This window comes from Rousettus aegyptiacus, unplaced genomic scaffold (genome assembly GCF_014176215.1).
Source record: "Rousettus aegyptiacus isolate mRouAeg1 unplaced genomic scaffold, mRouAeg1.p scaffold_m13_p_7, whole genome shotgun sequence".
NCBI classification, from domain to species: domain Eukaryota; kingdom Metazoa; phylum Chordata; class Mammalia; order Chiroptera; family Pteropodidae; genus Rousettus; species Rousettus aegyptiacus.
The window spans coordinates 41,547,512-41,573,608 of NW_023416310.1; the positions used below are offsets into that span (position 1 = coordinate 41,547,512).

General features: G+C 36.1%; 1 pseudogene; it reads left to right on the forward strand.

Moving 5' to 3' along the window:
- The first annotated feature begins 815 nt into the window (after nt 1-815).
- Nucleotides 816-22,688, forward strand: LOC107518303 (annotated as a pseudogene).
- The last annotated feature ends 3,409 nt before the right edge of the window (nt 22,689-26,097 follow it).

Sequence of the window (26,097 nt, forward strand, 5' to 3'; positions counted from 1 at the left end):
TCTTCCTAGGACGATAATGATAACTCTGCATCTACTATTTAAGGAATCAGCCAAGAAAGGTTGGGCAATACCTATTGTTATAATTTTTTTCATTCTGTTCCAAGGAACTAATAACATTTAGGAAGAACCAGGCATGTCATTAAATGTAGAAGATGTGAGAGTGAGTCTTAGAATGAATATCAATGGTACGTCTTCATATCCCATGGGACACTTATCTAAATTCTGCCAGTTCGAATTCTGCCAATTCTTGTTCTGACTTTAACCTGCACTGATTCTCACATATTGAGTAATATTATTTCATTTTGAGGAAGTACTAAGTGAAATCAATGAAGCAGCTGAATTAATAGAGTTCTAAGAATTGCAACATGCAGAATAAAAAGAACAATGAAATCGTTCATAAGTGATTAATTACAGACAGCATAGTATCACCTTAGTAAGAAAATAAAGAACAGACTGGAATGAAAAAAAAATGTGTAGCTCAGGATTCTGAACTGAAAAGAGTTTAGACTTAAGTTTAATTTATGGTCTATTAAAATTTACGTTACAGGTTTTTTGCTCAAGAAATTCATAGCGTGACTATTCATTCAATCCATTCGATCCACAAATATTTACTGCATGTCAGGTCACACATTGGGACAGGTACTGTTCTGGACACAGGGTATGTAACGACAAGGAAAACATCCCTATCCTTATCAAGCTGACATTCAGGTAGGAAAGATAAATGATAAATAGAACATATAAGAAAATCAGGTAGTGTGTTTAAAGGTGGTGCGGGCTACAGGGAAATAAGAATAAAATTAAATGGCTCTAGCGTGATGGAGGAGAAGTATACAATCATCACGGCAGATGTTGAAAAGTAACTTTAAGCAGACTTGAAAAAGGTACAAATGTTTGGGAAAGGAGCCTTCCAGGAAGGGGTAATAGTCTGCAGAGAATTCCAAGAAGGTATGAGCATCTTGGCTAATTCCAGAAACAGCAAGAGGCCAGAGTGCCTGGAGCATAGTGGGGCAGGAAGGAAGTGAAAGGAGACCACGTAGGGCCTGGGGCTATTGAAGAATTTCAGCTTCCACTCTATTTGCTCAGGATGAGACTCTGCTTTTGAGCAGAGAAGAAATACAATTTGGCTTCATTTTAAAAGGGTCTCATTAGCTTCTCTGTTGAGAATACACTGAGGGGGATAAACTGAAACAGAGGGACCAATTGGGAGACTACTGCAATAATCTAAGATAAACCTGGGAATGGGTTAGACCAGGGTGTAGAGTGGCAGCAGTGAAAAGTGATGACATTCTGTGCGCTGCAGATAGAATTAACAGGATTTCCTGAAGGAGTGAATGAGAAGAGGGAGGGAGAGAAAGAGAAGAGTAAAAATGCTTCCAAGGTTTTTTTTTTCTTTTCTTTCTGCCTGAACAAGTACAAAAAAATGGACTTGTCATCAACTGTGGTGGGGAAGCTGCTGATGAAGCAGGCCTGCGAGAAGAAGGACAGATCAGGACTTTGGTCTAGGGGATATACTGCTTTGACATCCAAATGAGGAAGTCAGTGAGCAGATGGATGTGAGTCCGGATTCAGGAGAGAGGTCTGGGGTGAGGGAGACATAATTTGAGAGTTGTCAGTATATAGATGATATATTTTTTTAAACTTATTTCCATTCTATTAACATGTATATTTGCAAACATGGAATTGTACATATATTTACTACATGTACATTCTACCTCCATTCAAAAATTGGTAACATTTTTCCATACTTGCTCTATATTTCTGTATTTATAAATGCTTTTATTTTGTTTGTTTAAGGGTACCATTTGAGAGCTGGGGATGTGGAGAAGGAACAAACTTTCCTCTACACCCAAGGTTCTTTTGGCTGGTCTAGTAATCAAATACACATGAGACAGATTAGCAAGAGAAAATAACCAAACTTAATACACATGTACGTATGGGTACGCCACATACATGAGAGAGTGAGAATCTCTACATGTACAAGAGGTTCAGAGACAGAAAGAGAACATGGGTATGTAAGACATCCAGAGCTAGGGATGAGGCAAGAAGAGCAGGTGCTTAGTAAACAGGTTTGTCCTGCTTTATAAGTAGGTTAAAAAAGTTTATTTCTGATAGTCTCTTATTCCAGGCAAGGCCCCTAATTCATGTTCTAGATAGTTAAGGGATGGGAAGTTTCTCTTGAGCCCACAGCTAAAGTGCCTTTAGCTCAAAACATTCTGCACTGTACAGAGACACACGTTGGGGTGGCATGTTCTGAACCACCACAGAGACATCCTGTTTCTTCACTCCTGAACACTCCTGCATTCCTGAATGGAATATAAAGTCAAAATTTAAGTGAGATAACAGGAATGAATGCAGATAGTAGCCTGGACGAAGGAAGGAGCTCTGGGGCACCCCAACGTGAAGAGGTCTGGAAGGAGCAATCACTGAGGGAGGAGAAAACTGAGAATGAGTATAATGTTGAGCAGGTGAACATTCTCTTATGATCACTTAATTTTACCAAAATCTAAAGAGATTGATACAAAAGTTGTTAATAGAAAGATAGAAATAGTTCTTTTAACTTCAGAGTTTCTCCTTTATACTTACAGAACCAACAATTTATTTTCCCTTGGTATAATTAAGCCTGGAGTGATCATAAAAAGAATCTAATAACTTCCTTGGATTGTCTTAAATGAGCAACCTAATAAATTCTGGGTCATTGACTCCATAAAGGTTGAAGGGTAGCAGAATATGCCATCCCCAAGTATGTTGTTTTGGTATAATGATTATTTTGAGCTAAAGGCAAATGAAAACTAAAAAATGCAGAGGCTATCTTTGAATTCTCCTTATCTTCCTGATGACAGATTCTCCAAAAAGAACTCTACTGTCATAAATCCCCTGCCTAGGCATCTTCTCGAAAAGGGAAGATTGACTCTCATCACAAGCAGGGAGGGAGATTAGAAGCGGATGCCAGATCCAGACAAATGTTGTCATTAACTATCATACCTCTCATCTGTTCTTCTAAGGGCCTATTCATCTTTCCTAAAAATCATTTACTCTCACCTAAGAAACCTACATCCCCTTTCCCTATTAAAAATGATATTTAGGCCTTTTGAGCCACACTTCTCTTGCTCAGGCCTGCTTCCATGTCTGGAAGTGTACTTTCCTTTCTAATAAAGTTTTTCTTTTCTGCTGTAAAATAAATTAATAAATAAATTAATTAATTAATTAATTAAATTTAATACTGAATTCTAAAGCCCCTTGGGAGTTACTCATTTTTCTCTGGATATCTCCCAGGATTAGATGAGGTATACATGTTAATCAACTTTTGTTTGCTTTTCTCTTATTAATATGTTTTTTTTTTTTATTAGAGGTCTCAGCCAAGAAGAGTAGCAGAAAAATTATTTTTCTTCCTCTACAGGATGAAGAGGCTAAGTCACAACATTGCTGTCTGAATTGATTAAAAGTCAGTTTAGTTTTCAAAACTAACAAAACAAACCCATCAATCAGTTTCAGAGACTAATTTAGAAAGTAAAGAACTTGAATGACAACTTGATTTTTTGTTTAAATCACACAGCTAATGCTTTTTTTAAAGGTGCTGTTCACATCTACCCACACAAAATGAACTGTGGCTAAAAATTTTAAATATTTTCTTTCCTTTGAAATACTGTTCATACTCTAACAGCAACAGAGATAAATAAGATATCTGTAAGTTAAGAACAAATTCCCCCCCTGATCCCGGTCCTTGGGCATAACTCTGAAAAGATTCATTTTTAGATAGAGGTTGCTAAAGGGTCAAGCAAATCTCATCCATTCTTGGGCTTCCTGAACACTGGAACCTCTCCCTTCATGACTCAGGAAATAACAATCAACAAAATAAATCATACATAGATCCAAGATCAGACAGCCACTTTACTTAAATAAAAAAGATAGTTGATGTTAGCTGTAGCCTGAAATCCAGAGATAAATACACTGGATCGAAGACCAGGGGTAGGCACGATCTTCATGCATTTTATTCCACGCAATATGCATTTTATTTCAAGTCTGAAAAAATGAAGTCTGGCCACTCTTGGGAAGCTGGAGAGTGATTGCTCCAGAAATGAACTAACCAGTTCGGGGAATGTCTCTTCCCTAGAGACACTTGGTTCTCTTGTCAGTTCTGGTTCTTTACCAAAGAATTTCTCCTCTCTTCTTTTTCAACCAAGCACCAAGTTGAGGAAAAAACAAAACAAAACAAAACAAAAAAAACTATTTCCTAGACTTGCGTCTATTTGGTTCAAAACAACATCGGCTCCATTCCGAGCCATAGGGACGGATTCAAAGAAACAAAGAGCAAAGAAGATAAACAGGAAGCAAAAGGACCCAGATGAAAAGAGGAGGGGCAGAGAGTAGGGAAGAAAATGTGAGGAAGGACTCTGATGACTCTCTATCTTTCCACTTAGTACACTGTATACTAAATGTAGAAAGACTGAAGCAAAAAAGGATTCTATTTTTAAATGAGCAGCTTGCACATTACAGAAGGGCTGCCAAGAGATATATCTTGTTGGTAAGGCATTGAAACAGGCTTTTTTTTTTTTAAGGCAGAGATGGGCCCCTGGGCCAAGTCTAGAAGCAGGAAGTTGAGAAAAGAGGAAAGAAAACACTCTGCACAATAACCTCAGAGGTTTCCTACAATGGGGCCATGGAAACCTTTGCAGATTTGTTCCTTTGATGCAAACTTCCTTTTTCCTCATAATGTGAATTTAAACTGTTGGCCTTAGGAAGTGTTGTTAGTCTTGGAACATTGAATTTGTTGAGTTTTGTCTAAGAGCTACCCAGGGACCAGCAGGAATACAGAGAGCTGCAGAGAACTGAGAGAACTGGGCAGGCCTACCTTGATGTCACGGTGGCAGCGGGTTCCCCAAATCACGCTTTCACCTGACGCACAGAACATTTGTTATGTATGAAATAACTATTTTTCCAATGTTATAGATGCGGAAACGGGTACAGAATGGTTAAAGGATGTATCTGAGGTGGTTCAGGTGGCAAGTGGCTCAAACCTGGCCAATCTGGATCTTCAGACACCAGGATTTAACAGCACTACCCTCTTAAGAGGACAGGAACTGGAGGGTCGTTGCTCCACCTTCCCACGCTGCCCTGTTTACCTTTCCTCCCTGCTTCTTCCAGTCCTGCATACCACTCCTGCCTTATCCTAACATGGTTATTTTAAAAACTCAGCCTGGGAAATGAACTGTTTGGCATTATTATGGTTTGAGAATTATGCTGGTAGTTGGGGAAGGAGAGAGAATAGGAGGATGGGAGAAGACAAGAGAAGAAGAAGAAGGTAGTGGGTGGAGACACTCAGAGAATCATCAAGGACAGGGAAGGTGGTGTTATTGTCAGTGGGGCCACGGAGGGGTAGGAGGCAGGTTTGGAGCGGGTGCAGCCTTGTCAGCCCACTCTTTCCCTTAGTGGCAACACCCAACCAAGGGAGGACCTGACCAGGGAGGAGGCTTGCACTAGGGGTTCCATGCCTCATTCAGAGTCACGTTCTTGACCCCAGCACAATGCCTGGAGTTTACGCTGTTTGAACAATTGAATAAATGAACAAACTCTGTAATGCATGCTCTGCTAAAAGTGTTTGCGTTTTCCCTGTTTCAGCCTTTTTCTCAAGCTCTTCCCCAGTAACAAAGCAGATAATGTAGATGTGAAAACATCTGTTCCTTGTAAAAGCCACAAGTCAATTTTGTGAGCATCCCCCCAAGGAAGGCAACCTAACACTGACTGCCTTCCACCTCCCTGCTCCTTTCCTACCAAACAGATTAGCACTTCCTGCCTGGGCAACACAATCCTGGTCATTGAACGACTTTTGACTTTACTCGATTAGTAAGCTTTGTAATATCAGCTCTTAATAAATAATCTTTAAATTTTCATCCTTATATTTCTTATAAAATTATTTAAAATTTTTAAATTTTAGCTATCTTCAACTCCAAACTCAACAAGCTGGTTAAGTCTAAAACAGCTTTATTTAAGCAGCATAGCTTGTATGCCACATCATCTAAAAGCTCAATGAATATTTCTTGAATGAAAAAGGAGGCAAGTGGATCACAACACTGGGAATTAGAATACCTGTGTCCTCTCTCCAACCCTGTCACTTTCTTCCTGTATGATCTTAAAGAATCTTATTAACCAACATCAATGTAAACTATTAAGAAATATTTGTGTTCCTGAGGGATCGGAGGAAGCGGAGAGAGTTTAGTAAAGGGTACAATCTTTCGGCTACAAGATCAACAAGCTCTGAGGATCTTTAGTTACCAATGATAATACTGTATTGTATAATTGAAATTTACTAACAGAGTACGACTTAAATGTTCTCACCTAAAAAAAAAAGATAAGTATGTGAGGTGACAGATATGTTAATTAACTACATGGGAGGAATCTTTTCACAATGTATACATATATTGAATCATCAAGATGTATACTTTAAATATCTTACCATTTTATTTGTCAATTATACCTCAATAAAGTTGAAAAAAACTTATATTTTGATTCAAAGTTTGCGATGTTGAATGTAGCAGGCAGAATAATGCCTCTCCCTGTTCCCTGAAAAAAGATGTCCGCATCCTAATTCCCAGACCCTGTGAATATATTGGCTTAGATAGCAGTGGGGAATTATGGTTGCTATTCACATGATTAAAAGATTATTCTGGATTGTCCATGGGGGCCCAGTGTAATTACAAGGGCCTTTAACTGGGGAAGAGGTAGACAGAAGAGTTAGAGGGAGATGTGCCTACAGAATGGTCAAAGAGATGAAAAATTGTTGGCTTTGAAGAAGGAAGGGTCCATGAGCCAAGGAATATGGGCAGCCTCTGAAAGCTGTCTAAAGCAACAGATTCTCCCCCTACAACTGACAAAAAAGAATTCATCCCTATTGACCCTTTGATTTAAGCCAACTGAGACCTGTGTCAGACTTATAATTTATAGTTTTGTAAGATAATAAATTTCTTTTGTATTAAGCCATTAAATTTGCGGTAATTTGTTTAGCAGCCATGGAAAACAGACACAAGGATTAATAACATTTATTACAGAATAAGATCCATGGAGAGAGTTGTAATAAGTCCTTTGATGTTATATGACTAAATTCAATCAAATGTATTTTTTAAATTGGCTTATTTATTTTTTTGATTACCTACATAGTAGTCAAGACATGTGGTGCTGGCTATTCTGGTAACTATAAAGTGATATTGCCTTGCAGTTTTTATTTTGTCGTTGTTTAACTTTTTATTGAAATGCCCATATCATAAGTATATATCTCAGCAATTTTTCATAAACTGAGCATGCCCCTGAAACCAACACTCAGATTAGAAACGGAACATTACTAGAGCATATGCATATCCTATGACTAGTAATTCTACTCCTAGGAATATACAGAACAGAATGCAAAGATACAACTCAAGTTTGGTAACTCTTACCGTTTTGTCACATTCCTCTTAAATTTTAATATATTTTAATAAAAGAAATAAAGCATTGCAGTTAAAGTTGAAGTTTCTTTTGACTTCAAATCCGCGACCTATTACTCTCTGGTAGGTCCCTGGGCCCTGAGGCAGCTACTCATAATATTCATGAATTCATAAAATTTTCCTTACTCTCAGTAGGACTGAGCACTTACTCTTTCCTCGTCTATGAATTAATTGCCTTTTTATAACACTGGCTTATTTTACTATTGTGTTGTCTTTTGTTTACTAATTGATAGGCATCTTAGTTTATTAATATATTTACTATTTTCTGTCATTTTTATTGCAAATATTTTTTCTCATGTTTTTCTTTTCATTGTGTTTTTGAGGTCTTTTGTCTTGCAAAAGAGTATTAATTTTATGTAGTCAAACATGTCTATTTCTTTCTCTGGGTTTTCCTGTCTTGCTTAAGAAGACCTCTCACCCTCAAGGTATTACAAATATTCTTTCATATTTTCTTCTAATGGTTTACTTTATTTTTTATATTTAGATTTATTTGTGTAGCTCTGTATGGGACATATATGGATACCCTGGCTTGGATGGGGAAAGAGTTTCTACATGGGCTGGGAAACTAAATTGGAGCCACTTTTATCTTCAAACTTTTCTTGTATAATTGATGAAAAAGAAATGTATATACCACTAAAGGTAGTCCAGCAACTAGGGTAGCATTTTATATTGTATTAGCAGAAAGTAGAAAAATATTAACCATTTGATAAAGTGAAATTACATGAGGATTTTTAATCTGTGACTTTTTTTCTGGCGGTACATGAAAATGTAGTCCTGAAACTTTTCAAGTTTCTTTCCAGGTACTGACAAAGGCCTAGGGATGAGTATTGAGAATAGCCAAAAATAACTTTAAATTTAAATAACAGAGAAAGGCATTTGGGACATCTGGTGTTTATTTACTGATACTGGCTCTCTTTGCGTTGTTTCATTGGGACCCTTCCTCAAAAACAATGGACTTTTTAACAGGGAAGTGGAATGGAGGAAGTAAAGGGGCTAAATAAAATTGTTATTGCTTCCACTAACCCAGCTCTTACAATATAGTTTACTTGATTTCAGACGGTCCTGACAAGGACTAAAATACACCACAGCCCTTAACTGAAGCAGTCGTCTTGAGTTAACTAGTAAAAATATAGTCTTTGCTTAATTTGTTAAGTGGTGGAGGGAGCTACTCAACGTCTTCCAGGCGGTTTCAACCTAGCTCATTTTAGGTCGTTTAATCTGGCAGTCACAAATACTACAGACAAGATATCTGGCTTAATCGAAATCCTCGGTAACTGTTTCTGCTTGCCCCCTTCTGGCTGAGTAAGCTCAAATCACTAAATGGTCCATTTTATTCGTTGCCGCTGCCTTCAAACGCAGACAGTGACGCACAAATCGCTGTGAGTCAAGAAAGGGGGAAATTCAGTTTTGGAAAAAAAAAAAAGTTAGCGTTTCCTAAACTCGTTTTTTAACATTTGGAAGTAGGTAAGCCAAAACAACCCATTCAACTTCCCTAAAAGTTTCCTGTGGCTTAAGAGGCCAGAGTATTTTGGTTGGGCTTTTCTTTGCAGCCATTAAAATCCTTTTCCTGAAAGTGCTTTTTTCCCTTAGAGATCGGAAGGAAGACATGTTTAGTCAGATAACCAACAACATGTGGTGCTTGGAACGGCCTCACCAAATTATTTCTCTTCTGTCGTTCCTTCAGAGAGGAAGGCAGCCACACAGTCCTTACTTTTGCTCCCTGACTTGGTTTACAAGGTTAGTCAAATGCCTTGTATCAAAGAGTACCTAGTTAATGATTTGTCTAACTGGGGCAAAAGCCATATGCCACTGCAACGCTGCATTTTATTGTTTTTCTTTTTTCTTCCAAACCAGTCAGCTATTATACACCGATGATGTAGCTTAATGCTGTGTCATTAGACTGTGCTAGAACACATGTGCTTATTACGTTCACAGTGTTTCAAGAAGCAACAAACAAACTTCCTTTTTTGATAGTAATATGATTCTTCTGATAATCCTGGAAGAAAAACTGAAAAAAATTACCCTTAGAGACAAGATAGCATTTAGGGAATGTTAAAATCACATTGGATTGCAGATCTGAAGGCGTTTTTAAACTAAATTGTTATCGAAGTATAATACATGTACAGAAAGTGCACAGCACAAATCATTAGTGTTCATCTTGATGAATTTCCACAAAGTACACACTCCTGTTTACTACTGCTCATATATCATAAAACAGTATATCATCGCAACCCTTGAAATGCTCTTGTCACTAGTATCATCACAAAGCCCCCTAAGGTTAATCATATCCTCCCTACTGACATCATAAATTACTTTTGCCTATTTTTAAACTTTATATAAATGGAGTCATATGTTTTGATACCTGGATTTTCATCTTTAAGCTGGTGAAGTTCATATGTATTGTTGTATGCAGCTGTAGTTTGTTTATTCTCATTGAAATAGCATTTTATTATGTGTATATACCACAAATTATCCTCCTACCATTGATGGGTATTTGGGCAGTTTCTAGCTTTTGGCTACATGAATACTGCTACTATCAATAGGGGTTCATATATCTAGGAATGGAATTGCTGGGTAATATACGTAAAATTACGTATATACATATATTTAGCATTAGTTGATACTCTCAGTTTTCCAAAGAGACTGTACATGAGAGCATTCTCATTGCTATATTTCTTTCCCAACACTTAGTATTTCTGTCTCTTCTATTGTAGCCATTCTGGTGGGTATATAGGGGTAACACATTATGTTCTGGGGTTTTGTTTTGTTTCGTTTAACTTTTCATTGAGGTATATTGTACATACAGAGAAATATAAGTGTCGTGAGTGTAGAGCTCAGTCCATTTTCATGAACTAAACACAACTGTGTTATCAGCACCCAGGTCTAGAAACATTACATTATCACTATTCCAAAAGCTTCTTCATGTTCCCTTTTAATCACTACCCTCTCTCCCACAGAGATAATTTCTTTTTTTTATTATTTTAAATTACAGTTAACATTCAGTATTATTTTATATTAGCTTCAGGTGTACATACTGGTTAAATATTTATATAATTTACGAAGTTATCCCCCTAATTAGTCTAGTGCTCACTTGGCACTATACATAGATATTACAATATTATTGACTGTAATTCCCTATGATATACTTCACATTCCTGTGACTATTTTGTAACTACCAACTTGTACTTCTTAATCCCTTCACCTTTTTCACCCAGCCTTCCAACCCCCTTCCTTCTGGCAACTATCAGTCTGTTCTCTGTACCTATGAGTCTGTTTCCCACAGAAATAATTTCTATTCAGACTTCAAACTCTTAGATTAATTTTGACTGTTTTTTTTGTACTTTATGTAAAAATAATCATAAAGAAATCAACTTTGTATATCTGATTTCTATAGCTCAACACCAGTAATGTATCAGTTCTTTCTAGGTGTTCCATCTCCTCACTAATATTTATATTTTCTATTTTTTTTTAATTTAGTCACTCTAGTGAGTGTCTAATGTGTTGCGTTGTAATTTTTGTTGAGTGTCATATTATAATTTTAAATTGTTTTCCTTTGACAGCTGATGGAATTGAACATCTTTTCCTATTTTATAGGTCATTTACATCTCTTCTTTTGTAAAGTCTGTTCAAGGTTTTCCCCTATTCAATGCTCTATATGATTGTCTTTTTCTTATTGATTTGTCAGAGTTTGTGAGTTCCTCATAAAATTAAACCTATTCTTGCCCCAACTATTCTACTTCTAGAATTAAACAAATACATACATACATATATATCTACAAAATGAGTTGTACGTAAATGTTCATAGGAGCTTTACTTGTAATAGTCAAACATTGGAAGCTACCTAAATGTCTGTTAACAGGAGATTGGATAAACAAAGTTTAGTATATTTATAAAGTGTAATACTACTCAGCAATAAAGAGGAATGGACTACTGATAACATGTAACAATATAAATCAATTTCTAAAACATACTGAGCTATGGAGGCAAACACAGAAGTACTACTGAACGATTCCGTATGTATGAAGTTCTAGAACAGACAAAGTTAATCTACTGCGAAAGAAACTGTAATAATGGTTGTTTCTGGGGGGTTGCATTGGGGAAGAGGAGCTTTACTAGAAGGAGGCACATTGATTTCTTGGGTTTGGGGGTGTAGTTTATGCAAGTTTATGTATTTGTCAAAATATATTCTTCATATTCTTAACTTTTTAAGGAACCGCTATATTGTTTTTCATAGTGAGTGAAGCAATACTTATTTAAAAAAATGCTTTGTTTTCAAGTTGGATAGAACTTATTGATAATCATAGTTATAGCTTTACTAAGTTTGTCGTTGGGGCTATAAACTTGTCCTGAAATTAAGAATGAGATTTAAGATGCTTCAACCCTGAGGCGGCTCCATAGTGTAGTGGTTAGCACCTCTGCTTTACACCAGTCCATGAGTGTGTGGGAGGAGACTCCCCCCCCCCACCTTCAGAGATCTAGTTCTTAAGGGGAAACGGCAACATCCATAGGTCAAGGGTGGAAGGGGGGTGGGTAGGGGAATTAAAGAGGAGGAAAAAGAAAGATGGTTCAACCCTGACTTTTCAAATCATATTTGCCCATAAGACCATTAATTAAGTCATTGTGGTGGGGGGAACATGATGGTGTCTTCCAGAACCCTGTACCCCTACCTTCCACTCCTATCTCTCCCCTCTGCACTCAGCCCCATAGACACTAGGAAAATCCTAGGAAGCCCAGTTCTGAAGAGTACACCCCGTATCCCACTTTCTGATTCTTAGTGTGGATACAGAATCAGGAAGTGGCAAAAAAAAGGCAGCTGCTCTCTGCTAACCCCCAGTGTTAAAAATAATACCAACAAGCTCTCCTGCTTTGTTTCAAACTCACACCTCTTCAAAAAGATTTATATATATATATATATATCCACAGTATTTTTTTAAATCATATTTAATATCTCCAGAATCAGGCACCCACTGATGACACACCCATTATAGTCCCAATTCTGGCTCCACGTATGCTCAATCCAAGAGATGCAGATAAAATCCACAGCTGCTCAACGGGCTAATTGGCAAGCTACAGCTTTTGGCTGGAAATCCTTATCCTTGCTTCTCTCCACAAAGTAAGAGTTACTTCTGTCATTTTCCTGCTAGCCACCCTTTTTCAATCTTGGCTTTGGTCTTTGTAATTGCACCATCAGCAGAGAAGACTACTGTGGCAGAAATAAAGAGAAAGAACATCTGAACATTGCATAACACAGGATTTAGATAGTGTGGTTCTCTACCTGGATTGGACCTATTTCTGAATGTCTCAACCTACTCCATCTAATAACCTCCTGCTTCTAACTGTATGTTTTAAGGTGACTCAATAAACTGTGTGATTTGAGCATCTTTATTTGATCTGTGAGACTTTCTGCATCAAGCTATCCTTACCTAGGATAGCTTGCCTAGTAGGATGCTTGGAAGCCACCATTTCATCAAGTTAATGTCCTACATTATGAATTAAAATCCAGGCAATCTGATTCTAAAGGCTGCCTTTTAAGAATTATACCATATAACGTGGAAGCAACTGAAGTGTCCTAAAATAGATGATTGGATAGAGAAGATGTAGTACATATATACAATGGAATATTACTCAGCCATAAGAAGAGATGAAATATTGCCATTTGCGACAACATAGATGGACCTCGAGATAATCATGCGAAGAGAAATAAGCCAGATAGAAAAAGTTGAAAACTACATAATATCACTTATATGTGGGCTGTAAACCTAAAAGCAACAAACAGAGACTCATAGACATGGACAATAGACTAGTGCTTACAAGAGGAAGTAGGTTGGGGTGGGGTAGACAGGGTAAAGGGAGTCAAATATGTGGTGACAGAAAGAAATCTAACTATGAGCAGTAAATACACGAACACACAATGCAATATATATAGGCCTTACTGTTGAATTGTACACTTAAAACTTACCATATTTCATTAACCAATGTCACCATAATAAAAATAAAATATAAAAAAAAGAATTATACCATATAGGTTCCTTGAAGAAGGATCCTATCGATTTCCAACCATTAAAACATTTTATTCAGAGGCAAAGAGGGCACTTTCTAAAAAACCAGGTAGGAAGGTGAGTGTTCAAGTTCATAAAAGGAGTCACTGGAAACTTGGGGGGAAAACAAGATATTTTGAAGTGAGGTGATAGAATAAGATACAACATACATCAAAGGAATCAATTAGAATTTTTGATAAAAATAGTTTCTGAAGCTATTTTTATCAAAGAAGCCCACAAAAATTGACTAGCTCAGTAACAATGAACATCTTTAGCAATTAAATTGTAGTTTCTACATAGAGTTTTCCACTAAAAAGAACCATGCTTCTTGAAGAATTGACTAACTCCAGATCTGAAGCAGGAAATATTCACAAGGAGCCCTGGACCATCTTATCCTACCAGAAAGCAAAGAAGTTATCAACGATTAATAAAGTCATGTCAGATTGACTCAGGAGCAAATGAGAAGAGGTTCCCAATGGTCAAGGATGGGACAATTTCATTAGCAATAAAAATTATAACTGTAATGAATTAAAATTAAGTTTGTGTAAATAGTAATTTTAAAATTATACAGTAAAAAATTTCACTGGTTATCTTTGAAGAATGCTCGAGAACCAATTTATTACTTTGAAAATCTGTAAACAGAAGGAAAGAATCAAACATTTTTAAAAAATGGACTGTAGGTACAAGAAAACCTATTGAAACTAATTAATTTGTAGTTTTTCAACTAAAACTGGAAGGCTGGACTTCATTATTTTAGATCCTTAAACATTAAGATGGAGACTTTTGTTCTATACTTTTGTTCTATACTGTTAATAGTTTACTGAATTCTATAAAATAAATAGAATAGGAAAGAATGCTTTTACTGTACTTTTAACGATTTTTTACTGCAGATTCATAACCTCAGGTAGCTATGTAATAAATATTAATAAATAATAACAAAGACAGAGAAAGAGGCGTTATCATATGTAATTAAACAAAAACAGATTGCAACCGCTAGTAATTCGTGTTCTTTTTCCAAGGAAACTGCCATTAAATTTGCACTCATATGTTTTACAAGTTTCATTATAGGTCATTATTTCTATGTATTTATATTAATAACTGCAGGAGACAAAAATATTACAGCATAACATTTTTAAAAGGACTGAACAAAATAAATAAAATGTCATGACCTTTACTTTTCTCTTGTAGGTTTATTTTAATTTACCACTTTATCCTGCATAAAGGAGATTTTCAAATGGCATGTGATTTTTCCATTCTAATACACTTATTCTTTAGAAAACATAAAGAAAATTGATTTACTTACTTTGAATTCTACTATGTAATTTTCTATCCTATCCTATGGGGGTGGAGATTAACCCATTAAATTAATGCCTATCTAGGCCATGGCTATAGTATATAACCCATTCCAGAAAAAAGGGGGTTGATACTATTGAGTTGTACACCTGAAACTTACTGGATTTCATTAACCAATGTTGTCACAATAAAAATTTAAAAATTAAATAAATAAAAAGAAAAGAGAAAAAGAAAAAAAAAGAAATAATAAAACTCTAAGGAAAAAAAAATAAAGGGAGTTGAAAAGACAAGTTATATCAATTATATTCTTCCAAAGAAGGACAGGAGAATGGACTCTAAAATGAGAGAACTGATAGAGAACAGGCAACTAGAAGTTGCTCCTAACTGTCCAGCCTTAAATGGTATGCACATGGGATGATCACACCACTGGTACGTACAACATTTTTCACTCCTCAAAGGCAACAGTATTCACACATAAGGATAAATTCAAGAACATGGAATCTCAATATTGCCAGAAGTTTTTGTCAAACATTTGTGTTAAACATCGCTGTGAAAAGCACTGTACTAATTGTTAGAGTTACAGAGGAATATGAAACATAATCATTATTGTGGAAGTCAAAAGACTTCCACAAATAATTAATTTTGATTGCTTCCCATGTACCATGCTCAGCACTGTGTGTAATATGTATATATAATATATATAATGTATATACACATTTATCTTTGTGCGTATATATTTATATTGTAGTCAGGTTTTGTAGTGAAGATTTTATACACACACACACACACACACACACACACACACACACATATCTTCAAAACCTCACATCAACCTCCTCAGTATTGTTATTTCCTCTTAGAGATGGAGAAACTGAAGCTCAGAGAAGTTAAGTAACTTGCTCAAGGTCACGCAGCAATTTAAGTACTAGATCTGAGTTTGGGGCCTTAGTGGTCTGTCCTTAGAGCCTGAGCATTCAACTGTTAAGCTGTCCTCTTCACTGCAAGTTTAATCAAGAGACTGAACATTTATATACACTAGTTTAGATGCACAGATGGGTAGGTCAGAGGTTTTGGCTTTAGTTTTTACTTTGACATTTTAGTCAACTCTCTTTGTACCTCATTTTCTACTATCAAATGGGAATTGCAACACTGACGTATCTTATGTAACCTATCTAATGCAATTATTATGATAATAAGAAAGTGCTTTGAAAGGATGAATATTATACAAATATAAACTTCTGGTGTTTTTCTAAAGCAACAGAGGGCTCCATATCTGTCCCCTGTCTTTGTGGAAACAAAGTCTAGACTGACATTCTAATTCGGCAGATACTTATTGAACATCTACTGTGGACCCAGCAGGTGTTTGGCACCACTTGTGTAAAAGATGAGCAAACCAGAATGGTCACTGCCTTTGTGAAGTGCATAGTCTCAAGTCAAAGACAAATATTAAACAAGCAAGTACATCAATATGAGAATATTTAAAAATTGTCTCTAAGGAAATAAACACCTTGTCAGGAAAGAGAATAAGAGAGTGGGCTTGGAGGAAATGACTTTCATATTGGTAGAGGAAAGAACTGAAATTGTGGGGTGTGGGTATGTGGTGTATGAGTCAAGGTGGAAGAGGTACCAGCTCAGGACTGGGGCATGTTGGGCCTTGGGGGCCCTCTACTAGGTTTTGTATTTTATGCCAAGTGCAGTGGGAAATCATTAATAAGTTAAAAGCTGGGTCTGGCAAGGTCAAAGAGTTGAAGGTGTTTGCAAAAGTGATTACGCTGATGACCCATGATGTCAGGGCTGGATAAGGAGTTGGTGAGGAGAGGAGGGGACTGTAGAATGGAGAGCAACATCAGGTCGCTGGACTGAAGGGCTTGCTAAAGTAAAAGGAGTGCTGCTGGAGGTTTATTGAGAAAGTGGAAAGATAGGAGAGTGCGTTCGAAGGGGTGAAGGAGGCAATGAAGTTTCTGGTCCATTTTATGATCGTGGGAGTGGCTGGGAGTGACAGAAAAGTATAGCTGGGGATGTTGAGAGAACATTTGGCCAGGACAGCTTAGCTGAACTGGGAAGGAAGTTTCATCTTACGGAAGGCTCAGGCTTGTGGGTTTTGTTCAGGTCTGACCCCTGCTGGTAAATTCTGGAAGCTGAGCTGCTGCCTAGTGCAACCCTCAGAAGAGTGGGGGAAAACTGGGGCCACCAGCCGTGAAGGAAGAGGGCTGTTTTCACTTAAACGTAACATTTTCACTTTTCTAAAAGTCTCTGCCAAAGGGTTTTGGCTTAGAATGTCCTCACAACTAAAGTACCCTTTATAAATAATCCTAGGCTCATGTTATTAAGTAATTAAATGCAACACATGAATATTTGGGAGTATAGGAATTTCTCCATAAATTTTGTTTTTACTTTCTTAGTCAAATATAACAGACATGTTATAAAATGCAAAAAATCAACTGTACAGCTATATGAAATTTTAGGAATATATTAACCCATTACATTACAAATTTTAATCATGACCCAAATTAAGATATGGAATATTCCATAACCCAGAAACCTCCCTCTTACCCACTTCCTAGTAGCTACTTACTCCACTATCCTGACTTCTAACTATCATTCTAACTTCTGACAGCAGATTACTTTGGTCTGCTCTTGAACATCATATAAATAGAATCAAACAGTATCTACTCTATCGTATTTTGCTTCTTTGACTTAACATATGTCTATGAAATTCACCTATATTGCGCATAGCAGTGGTTCATTTCATTTTTAAAAAAATTTTTTTAATGTATATATGACGATTATTTATGCATTCTCCTGATAATGTGCATTTGGGTTATATTCAGTTTATGACTTTTATACTTCTATGACCATTCCTCGATGTCTTCTGTTGATTGTATGTATGTATGTATGTATGTATGTATGTATGTATGTATGCATGTATGTATGTATGTGGTGGGTATCTAACTAGATATGGAATTGCCAGATTACTCTAAGTAGATATTGTCAAGGGTTTTCAAAAGAGGCCCTCCCACCAGAAATATATGATAATTCCAGTTGTTCCATATTTTTTGCTATTGCTTGGTATTAAGTTTTTGTTCTGCTTTGTATTCTGGTATATATGTCTCTCCTATTGGCCAGACAACAGAGGAAACTTGAAGAGAACCTCCTGAGAGTTTGACCTGTGCCAGCTGAAGTTGTATGGTACAGAGGCAAGTGCCAAACCTAATTCTGAACAAAATTCTCCAGGCCAAAGTGGCAGAGTAGAAATGGCTGCACAGGACTACGTTTCCTCCAAGGGCAGGGCAAAGCACGATGATTCTTATGGACCAAATTCAAACCCTGGAGATGCCGTGAAGTCCAGAGAGGTGGCCTCAAAGATGAAGGGAGTAGTCAAAAATGGCAGTTAGAGAAGGAGTGTTTCCAAGGACCAGGGAGCTGTCAGTGAACAGCACAGCAAAGGAATCTCTGAGGAACTCAAGAAGGGCACAGTAACAGGAAAGGCTAGTCCTCCACCAGAGGACACCTTCATGAGGTGCCTGCCAGTGAGATCCTTCTGTCTCTTCCTGTTTGGAGGAAAAGCTGGAGAGACAACCTGGTGAGGGCTTGGAAAGAGAAGGCAAACCACACAGGGGAAAAAAAAATCCAGAAACTGACCATGCCTTCTCCCCAGATGTTGCCTTCCCAGCCTAAAGCAGGCCTATGCTGAGAGAAGGGGAGAAGGTTCAAATTAGGTATGAGTGTGGAGTTGTGATTAAGATGCTAACCTGAACATTTTAATTATGAATATATCCTTGATAAGCCTTCCATACCCAAAACGTGCCTTCCTTGCAGAATTACCTACTTCATTTCATGGTAACTCCATCCCTCTACTTTAACATTTAATATTATGTTTTTGAAGAAGGAAAGTGGTCAAGTATGTTTTTGGTGCTTACTGTATTTATGACGTCCTGAACTATTAATTCTTGGCTAACTTTCAAGAAAATAAAAATGAATACAGTTCGTAAACTTTCTAAGTTTACAAAGAAATGCCCTGTCCCTTCTTTGCCACATGCTCGTGCTACTAAAAGCTAAATCATCAAAATAAGAGCAAAACCTAAGAAACAAATAATTCATTGAAGTAAAATGAATGTGGTTACTACTAATTCGTATTTCATACAATCCAATATGAAAGCATTTTTGGTACAGGATAAATAATACATATCCTGGGCAGATGAATTCAACCTAATGCTTCAAAGTTTGTTGTGGACACAATTACCTATAAATATGGGTTTTAAAACAAACATAAAGCCTTAAGTTAGGATTTCATTGTGTTTTATAATCATCATTACCCTTATTTTTAAGTATCTGTTTAAGTCTACCTAATAAAGAAGAAATGTGTTTGTGTATGGGGTTTGTAAAATAAATACAGTAAACTATGGCTTTAAAAAGAACATTGTTTTCATGGCACTGCTTATTAATCTATCTAGAATTATTTGCAAAATAATTGAGTGTATAATAGTGATTCATTTACCAAAAAAAAGAGAACTGTTTCCCCTTAAAACTTAAGTTATTTTAATTATTCTAAGTGTATTTGCAAAAACTAAAATTCTAGAGGTTCTGTTTACAGAATGGCAGCATGAGGTGATCCATGGATGTGTTCCCCCACAAAATAGCCAAAAATGGTGAAAATTACAAAAAACACCCATTTAAAGTCTCTGAATATTATCCAAAGGTCATATAGCAAACAAAAAATACTTATTCAAAGAAATCTACCATATTTCAGTTTGACAGAAAGGATCTATGACACTTGAGCCACACCACCTGCTCTTTCTCTCCCCTCCTCCAGCTCAGCTTGATGAAAGCTCCACTCCAGGTAGATTTGGCCAAAAAGACAGGGCTTTCTTTCCCCTTAGTTCATAGTTAAGGGATACAGCATATCAACAACAACAAGTGCCACAGCATTTTTGATCTCCATCTCTGGATGGAGTTGCAGAGGCTGACTTCCTAGTGAGTGTGGCCAAGAAGCTGAAGACTCTCTTCTTATACCTAGAAATAAAGAACATTTAATAAACCAAAAGACATCCCATGGCTATGAATCAAAAGACTTAATATTTTTAAGAGGTCAATTCTCCTCAAATTGATCTACAGATTTAACACAATCCCTATTAAAATTACGGCTTGAGTCTGCAGAAATTGACAAACTGATCCTAAAATTAATGTGGAAATTCAAGAGACCCATAATAGCCAAAACAATCTTGAAAAAGAATAACGAAGTTGGAGGACTCACACTTTCTGATTTAAAAATTAATTACAAAGCTACGACATGGTACTGGACTAAAGATAGATGTATAGCCCAATGGGATATAATTAAGAGTCCAGAAGTAAATCCTAATATTTATGGTCAAACAATATTCAACACAGATTCTAAGATAATTCAATGGGGGAAAAAATAGTCATTTCAGCAAATGGGGCTGGGACAACCGGATATCCACACACAAAAGAATGAAGTTTGTTCCCTACCATATACCATATACTCAAATTAACTCAAAATGGATCAAAGACATAAGTATAAGAGCTTCAACTATAAAACTCATGGAAGAAAACATAGGCTTAAATCTCTGAGACCTTGAATTAGGCAGTGGTTTCTTAGATATGACATCTAAAACTCTAAAGCACACATTAAAAAAAAGAAAAGATAGGGGGATTTGTATCTAGAATATACAAAGAACTATTACAACTTAACTATTACAACTTAATAATTGAGTTGTATTACAACTTAATACAACTCAATTAAAAATGGACAAAGGTTCTGAATAGGCAGTTCTCCAAAGAAAATATAAAAATGGCTAATAAACACATGAAGAAATGCTCGATATCATTAACCATCAGATAAATGCAAATGAAAACCACATAACCACTTCACACTCATAGGATGGCTATAATCAAAAAGACAGATAGTAACATGTTGGCCAGAAGAAGTTAGAACCCCAAAACAATACTGATGGGAATGTAAAAGGGTAAAGCCACTTTGAAAAATAGTCTAGCATTTCCTCAAAAGGTTATACACAGAGTTACGATGTGATCCAGCAATTCTACTCCTAGGTAAGATAAATGAGAAATAAAAACGTGTTTGCACAGCTTGTATGTATGTATAAAAACTTGTACATGAATGTTCATAATAGTGTTGTTCACAATAGTTAAAAAGTTGATATGACTCAAATGTCCATCAACTGATGAATGAATAAACAAAATGTGCTATACCCATACAATGGAACACTGTTATTCAGTGATAAAAATGAATGAAGTACTGATACATATTATAACATGGATGAACCTTGAAAACATGCTAAGTAAGAGAAGCCAGTCACAAAGGGCCATCAAATGTATGATTTCATTTACATGAAATATCCATGTAAATGAAAGGTAAATTATAGAGATTGAGAGTATATTAGTGGTCACCTAGGTCTGGGGAGAATTGGAGGTGACAGCTGAGTGAGATAGGGTTTCTCTTGGAGGCAATAAAATATTCTAAATTAATTGCAATAATGGTTGCACAACTCTGTGAATATACTAAAAAGCCATTGAATTATACATTTTAAATGAGTGAATTATATAGTATACAAATTATATCTCAATAAAACTGTTTAAAAAAAGAATTGAGTTACAGATTTCTAAAAGGATATTGATAAAATGGTAATTCAAAGTATCAAATAATTTGCTATTTGATAAAGTTATAGCTAACCTTATCTAAAAGACTATGAGATTTGAAAATTAATCATGTAAAATGTTTCAACCATGAGAATGTTAAAATTACTGATTACAATATTTTTCTGCTTTACCATTTTCTCTCCTCCCTTTATCTTTTTCTCACCAAATCACAGTTTTGTATCTTTCTAAGTCTTATGCTCTATTGATTTCAAAGTCTTTTTGACTTCAAATAGAACTCCATGAACAGAGAACACAGAAACTAATGATAATAGAATTATTTTATTAAATATACATATATTTTAAATTATTACAAATTGGCATTATATGAAAAGTGATTCTAGTTTAAAGGAACATAATAGACGGTCGCACAGCCTGAACAGGTGGAACTGAGGCAGCGGCGGTGGCAAGGGCAGCTCTGGAGGCCACGGTCTGGGTCCCAGCTTTTTTTTTTTTTTTTTTTTGAGTCAAAAGGAAAGTTTATTAGAAAGAGGGTAACACTCCACAGACAGAGTGTGGTTTCCTCTCAGAGGCAAGAGAGTGAGAGAGACCAAGAGAAGACTGGAAAGATTGGGTCCTGGCTTTGACCCCATCCCCACCACGGTAACAGTTGTCGAGCTGGGGTGCTCCTGACCGCCCTCCAGGCCACAGCCTCGGGCTACTTTGTCAGCATCACTGGACATGCTAAGGAGTGCTTCATTGAGCGTGTCTGTCACCTCAGGCACCAAGATGGGCCTTGCCTTATCTTCAAGGCGGCTGAGGGCAGCTTCCTGGACATCAATGTGGAGATTACAGGGCCTGATAATAAAGGAATTTATAAAGGAGCCCGGGAGTCCAGTGGAAAATACACATGTGCTGCTCACAGGGATGAAACATATAAACTTTGTTTTAGCAATAGATTGTCCACCACGACTCCAAAAATAGTGATGTTCATGATTGATATTAGGAGGCCCCAAAAAGGCAAGACATAGAAATAGAAGCTCACCGAACAAGCTAGAAGAAATGATTAATGAGCTAGCAGTGGTGATGATAGCTGCAAAGCACGAACAGGAATACCTGGAAGTTCAGGAGACAATACAGAGCAACAAATGTCGACACAAACAGCAGAGTGGTCTTTTGGTTCTGTTTTGAAGCTCTCATTTTAGTTGCCATGACATTGGGGCAAATCTACTACTTGAAGAGATTTTTTGAAGTTTAGAGGGTTGTTTAAAAAGCCTTTTCCTGATGACTCAAAATTTATAATTCTCTGTTTACTCAATATCTTGGTCATAATAATGTCATTAGTTTGTACGTTTTTATTTCCTGAACTGTACATTCACAGTTTACGTTTCTTTGTGGTTAATAGATATTGGAAAAACACCTTTTTGGAAAGTTATAGTGAAAATTTGACATTTTATTAGCACAATTTCTTATTTAAATTTTGCCTCTATAATGATATAAGTCCTTCCATGGCTTGAAAACCATAAATCAAATGTAGGCATACAGTCCTTATTGTATCTTCTTTTGTTATAATAGAGTGCAGTTTGTTTAGGGTAGTACTTTACTAAAATGACTGCATTATTTTTATTGCCTCTAAGTATGGGAAATACTATACCAGAAAAACTCTTGCACGTGTGCACATCAAGTCACATACAAGAATGTTCATCACAGTAATAGAAAAAAAATTGGAAAATATCTAAGTATTCATAAATTAGGTAGGGATAAATAAAATATGGCGTATTCATACAATAGAATCCTATGCAGTAGTTACAAGACCTAGGTCTCTCTATTAATTTGGATGGAGCTCAAAAACAGAATGTTGAGTGAGCCATCAAGTTTGCAGGATGGTAGTATTTTTAAAAAAAAAAAAACACAAAAGTCAATACTAGAAATCTTATATAGGAATATATGTGTACATAATGTATATATTTTGTACTTGACTTTTTAAATTTTAAATAATCGTAACTCAAAACCTACATAATTTTATTAACCAATACCACCCCAATAAATTTAATTTAAAAACTACGACAACAACAAAGTAAACAAATAAATAATTGTGGATTAACAGGAAGTTGCAAAAAATAGCATGGGTGAGGTCCCACGTACACTTGATCCAGTTTCTGCCAATGATAGCACATCATATAAGTATAGTTCAATATCAAAACTATGAAATTAACATTGATACCATCTACAACCTTATTCAGTTATGACCAGTTTTATAAGCACTCATTTGTATATGTGGGTACTTCTGTGGAGTTTTACCACATACATAGATTTATGTAATCACCACAATGCAGAAACAGAGCTGCTCCATCACTGCAAAGATCTCTCATGCTACTTACTCCTTTAGAATCACTCGCATCCTGCTCCCTCCAACCCATCCCCATCACCTGGCAACCACTGATCTGTTCTCCATCTGTATAATTTTGTCATTTCTAGAATGTTATTTAAACAAATTAAACAGCATATAACCCTTAAAAAATTTTTTTCTTTCACTCAGTATAAGTCCTTTGAAATCCATTTAAATTGTTGTATATATCAGTAGTTTCTTTTTATTGCTGTGTAGTGTCCCATTGTTTAACCATTCATTCTCTAATGGGCATTTGAGTCGTTTCCAGTTTGGGGCTACTGAAAATGAAACTGCTATGAACATTCCTGTATAAGTTTCTTTGTGAATGTATGTTTTTTATTTCTCAGGGATAAATGCTTGAGCTTACAATTTCTGGGTTGTATGGTAGGTGATGTTTAGTTTTATAAGAAATTGATAGACTATGTTCCAGATATCTAAGGATTCATTAAAACTTAAAGCAATATTACTTCCGAGGAAGGTGAGAGAGAACTAGCATTAATGATGAGAGTAAAAAGGGACTTACAGTGTATCTGTAATGTACTATATTTTAGAAGAATAAATTTATATACTATTTATGTATTTAACTGTTAACTAAAACAAAACAAAAAAGGGCAGAATAAAAAAACAGAAGTATTATTTTATCATTGAAAGAACTCAGACTCCAAATCAGCCAGACTTGGGTTTAAATTCTGATGTTCCAATAAATGGACTAGTGTTCATTTTTAGGAATAGTGTCATGCTATAACATGCTTAGTGATCTTATTCTATGCTTCCTAAATGAGTAATAGATTACACTTTCAAGTTGTACAAAGTCAACATTAGCAAGTCCCTAGTAAACTCTTTTTCCTTGAAGTCCTCAAAATTTATGAAACTATCTATAATGCTTAACAAAGCTTTTTTTCTACCTCACTGTGATTATCAGACCAAATCAACACTGGAAAGTATTTTTACCCCATAATCTTAACCAAAGAGTAAGGAGCAATCATTATCCTTAAAAATGCCAAAACAGGTTTGAACAGGTTTATCTGTTCTCTGTGGCAACTTTACATTCCAAGATCAAATCTCATCCAGATATTCAAAAGGAAATTCAAGTTCTCTGCACTACGCGACAAAAGAAGGGGCCATGTTACCAAAATTATGTGACAAGTTTCCAACACAAGTTAGCCCACTTCAGCATATTTAGTTTTCTTTGCCACTGGAGATGACCAGTCTATCGTTGATGACAACATTCTCTTAGGTGCCAACACACTGCATTTATAATTTACAGTGGGAACTCAATTCAACTTTAATGTGTCAATTATCTTTGTTTACCTGAACAAATATAAAGAAGTGTCACATTTCTAGAAATGTTAATGTAGGTCATGGGGGCGAACATGGTGAATCTTATTCTGGTAACTAAGGAGAAAGAGAAACAAGGCAAGGGGAATAAAGAAGAAACAAGTATAAGAGGTAGAACGAATGAAAAAATAAAAGGGAATGTGAATGTTAATGTTATAACTGTGATTTGTAAAATTTGTAAAAATAATCATAATAAAAGTAATATCTTTTATAAATTAAAAGAGTAATGCATTTTGGGGGGGGGGGGCAAAACCAAACAGAATTGTATAAAGTGAGAAGTTTTAAAAAGTGGCCAAGATCACAAAGCTAAGACTTCTTAAAGAGAAACTAGAACCCAGGACTTCTAATTCATGGTTTAGTACGCTTTCCATAGGTTCGTTATTCCATGACATAAATATATTAATTATTTGTCATTTAACTTCTCTGTACCTCAATCTACTCATCTTTAAAATAAGAGGAGTGTAACAAACCTGAAAGTAGTCATGGGCATCTGAGGGCCACTTTTAATACTCTGTAAAATAACAGTGATACTCTTGTTTCATAATAGTGATACTGATTATAACAGGGTGTGCCACAGCAGTTATTGAAGTCCATGTCAGACACATAGAATATATGCTTTCCCTGGCGACAGTTCAGAGGAACAGACAAAATTAAGCAGCAAAGTACACTCGATGGGATCCTCGTGCTGAAAAGATTGAAAACCGCTGGATTATATGGCTATGTTGCTTTAGCAGTAGCAGAAAGAGAGTTAATTCCCTGCTTACTCCTTTTGCTGTCTACAACTTATCTGAAAAACCTAGACTAAGAAATGAGTCAGAGTTTGCAGAGGGTTTGAGGCTTTGAGGCTTCATCCAGAAGTTATAGGTGAAGATCTCAGATGGAGTCATAAAGACCATAATACAGATAAGAAGTCATCCCAGGGAGGTAGGAGAAACAGACCTTAGGCCTCCAG